Source organism: Alligator sinensis, unplaced genomic scaffold (genome assembly GCF_000455745.1).
Source record: "Alligator sinensis unplaced genomic scaffold, ASM45574v1 scaffold100_1, whole genome shotgun sequence".
Taxonomy (NCBI): Eukaryota; Metazoa; Chordata; order Crocodylia; family Alligatoridae; genus Alligator; species Alligator sinensis.
This window is the reverse complement of record NW_005842193.1, coordinates 983961-987716: the sequence shown is the minus strand read 5'-3', so window position 1 is coordinate 987716 and position 3756 is coordinate 983961.

The following is a 3756-nucleotide window of genomic DNA, read 5'->3' as shown; positions in this document are numbered from 1 at the left end:
AAGAGTTTCAAAAGAAGGCTTGTTGTAGCCTCCCACCCAAAGCAGATGGAAGGTGGGAACAAGCACAGCAGAATTCTCAGAAATCTGCCAAGGGCAAGACTGAAACTCACAGTGAATGAGTAAGGCTCTGTTTCAATGGACATCCCTAAACAGGGAAGTCGCTATAGTTTGCAATGTATTGCAAATCATAGCTTGCATTCGAATTTAGAGTATGACAACCATTCCACATTGGCCTTATTTTTCAAAAGTGGCTGGTTATTTGGGAAATTTGCATTCCCACTCCTTATCTCCTTAATCACACCTTTGGAGGGTCCTCCTCAAACCCCCAACTTTCTGTGGAAGTTTCTCAGGTCTTTGCTCTTTGTCTCCTTCTCTTCTCCTACTGTACCTTTTTATCTGGGGAGTCACATCCACAGATACAAATTCAATTATCATTTCTGTAATAAGAATTCATAGATCTACCTTTCTCTTCCAGGCCTGTCTCTTGCAAGGACTAAAATCTCAGCCTGTCTCTCTGACATCTCCCTCCTGCCTGCCTCCTATGCCTCCTCACCCCAGTGCTTGCCACTCCTTCCCCAATTGTATTCCCCCGAGTGCCTGAACCCAAGCACCACTTACAGTCCATCACGGCTCTGACTCTGGCCATGGGCATAGTGCACATGGTTGCTCTGGCTGCCACCCAGTCAGGTGGCAGTGGTTGTGGTGGTGGCAGCTTTGGCACCTGGCCCCAGTCCCAGTCTTGGTACTGGAGTTGGAGCTGGGGCCAAAGCTGCTGACCCCAGAGTCAGAGCTGTAGCAGCTTCACCCCCACCCCCAGCCTTGTGCTTGAATCTAAGAAGAGGAGGGCTTTCCTTTTCCATATTGAATGGGGAGAAAAATCTCATTTGGGATTTGAGTAAATACAATATTATGGAGATTGACAACTTAACTGGGGATTGGGCAACTTCATAGAGGATACATCCATCAATGGCACCTCAAAATTAGGACTTCCTAGCCAAAGACTGACAGCTGTAGTAGAAGAAGGGCAGGGGATGTATCATTCTGTGTATGCCATGCTTAAGTACCTTTTCGTTAGCATCCTCTCTTTGCCATGGTGACAGACAGGATAGTGGACTAGATGGACCTGTGGCTTAATCTACTATGGTATTTTTTATGTTCTTAGGCTGAACAATATTGTGTCATTGCTTTCTGCTGTTCCCCACAACATTCTTGCAAGCAAGCTAAGAAAGTACAGATTGGATGAATGGACTGTAAGGTGGATAGAAAACTGACTGGATCACTGGGCTCAAAGGGTAGTAATCAATGTCTCGTTGTCTAGCTGGGAGCCGGTATCAAGTGGAGGGGTTGTCCTGGGGCCACTTTTGTTCAGTATCTTCATCAGTGACCTGGAAGATTGGATGGAGTGCACCCTCAGCAAATTTGCAGATGACCGCAACCTGAGGGGAGTAGTAAATATGCTGGAGAGTAGGGCTAGGATTCAGCGAGACCTCAACAAATTGGAGGATTGGACCAAAATAAATCTTATGAGGTTCAATAAGGACAACTGCAAAGTCCTGCAAGTGAAATGGAACAATCCCATGCACCGGTACAGACTGGGGACTGACTGGCTAAGCAGCAGCTCTGAAGAAAAGGACCTGGGTGTTACAGTGGAAAGCAAGCTGAATATGAGCCAAGTGTGCCCTTGTTGCCAAGGAAGCTAATGGCATACTAGGCTGCATTAGTAGGAATGTTGCCAGCAGATCAAGGGATTCCTCTCTTTTCAATACTGGTCAGCCACTTCTGGAGTACTGTGTGCAGTTTTGGGACTCCCACTATATAAAGGATGTGGACAAATATTAGAGAGTGCAGCAGAAAGCAATAAAAATGGATAGAGGGCTGTGGCACATGACTTATGAGGAGAGGCTAAAGGAACTAGGCATATTTAGCCTGTAAAAGAGGGGCACCTATACATGAGTGAAGATGCTGTTCCAATGCGTTGGAATTCCAGCATATTGGAGCAGACTCAATTCATCAAGTCTGCTGGAGCGTGGCAAATGTCATGCTCCAGTAGCCTCCTGTGTCTTGTGTGTCAGTGTCCCCATGCCTACAAATGGCAGTGGGGGTACTTGAACTAAAGCTTGTCTGACAAGCTTTAGTTCAAGCACCCCCACTGCCACTTTTCAGTGCGGGGATGCTGATACATGAGATACGATGGCCCTTTAGTGCCAGCCCTCCCCACCCACCTCCAGAGCACATGTAAAAGTGCCCAAGAAGACTGAGGGAGGATTTAAGTAGCCTTGAACTACCTGAAGGGGGTTCCAAAAAGGAAGGAGCTAAACTGTTCTCAGTGGTGGCAGATGACTGAACAAGGAGCAATGGTCTCAAGTTGCAGCAAGGGAAGTTTAGCTTAGATATTAGGAAATTCTTTCTTGCTAGGAGAGTAGTAAAGCACTGGAACAGGTTACCTAGAGAGGTTGTGGAATCTCCATCCTTGGAGGTTTTTAAGACCCAGCTAGACAAAGCCTTGGCTGGTATGATCTAGTTGGGGACGGTCCTGTTTTGAGCAGGAGGCTGGACTAGATCCACAGCAGGGACTGTCTTTTCATCCATCTTTGTATGGTTCCCAGCACAATGGGCTCCTGCTTCTGCTCAGAGCTCGTAGATCTTATGGAAAGACAAATAACAACATTAATAAAGATATGTAACACTAACAGAGACAGTGATAACAGCATAAATGGAAGCTTTTTTAAAGAAGTAGAACCAGGAAATTAAGATGGCTCTTAAATGGCCAACCAGATTGCATGTTCAAATCTGCAAGGGAAATCTGAGAAAAGAACTAAATACTTCATGCAAAATTTGGACAGTTGAGAATAATCCTCAAATAAAATTTAATTTGTGGCATGGAACAAAGGTGCTCAACCTCCTGCCCCCGCAGGCTGGATGAGTGGCTTTGAGCTGGTTCACAAGCCAATTCCCACAGGCAGGTTTGGTTTGGGGGCTGGATCCAGCATAGGGGTAGTGTACAGGGTCTGTGGGTACAATATAGCATGCTGGTCTTGCCCCATGCATTGGATCCAGCCATAAAGTGACTTCACACACCAGGGTGATCCAGCACACAGGGCCATGTCATCTGGCCCATGGGGCTCCCCACAGGTCTGGAAATGTTGTGGTGGCAGCAATGGCTGTCCTCAGGTGACAGCTGCTTGAGCTGCGCAGTGTGGATTTATGCTGCTGCTGTGGTGAAAAAACAGGCAGCAGGGCAGGCTCCCTGAGGTACCTCCCTCAACCCCTGGGTGCAGGGCTGTGGCTCCCATGGCAAAGCCTCCTGGGGAAAGAGCATCCATTCCACTCCTGTCCCCCAGATACACTACTGGCAGGACAGCTGTGTCTACCCTGCTCCTAGGGCCACAGACTCATAGGGAGATGGGGCATACTGGCACCCTGAGTTAGTGCCCCTCTTACCCTACCCTAGTTGTACTAGTGTTGCTACTGTCACCCAATTTCCAGGAGCCCCACAAGCTGGATGACTCCAACCTGTGGGCTGGATTAGGCCCACAGACTGCACCAATGCCATAGGAAACTTTGGCTTTTCCTTGCTTGAAACAAAATTCTGGAGCATAAACCATCCAAAATACAGAGAACAAAGTTACTGCTTTATAAATGCCTGAAGTGGAAACAAGAAGTAGTGGGGGTCTTACCTCTGACTAAAATCAGTGCTGGCAGGAGCTTCTACCTGACCATGAAGAAAGAAAATGCAGATGAACTTTTACTTGCTTT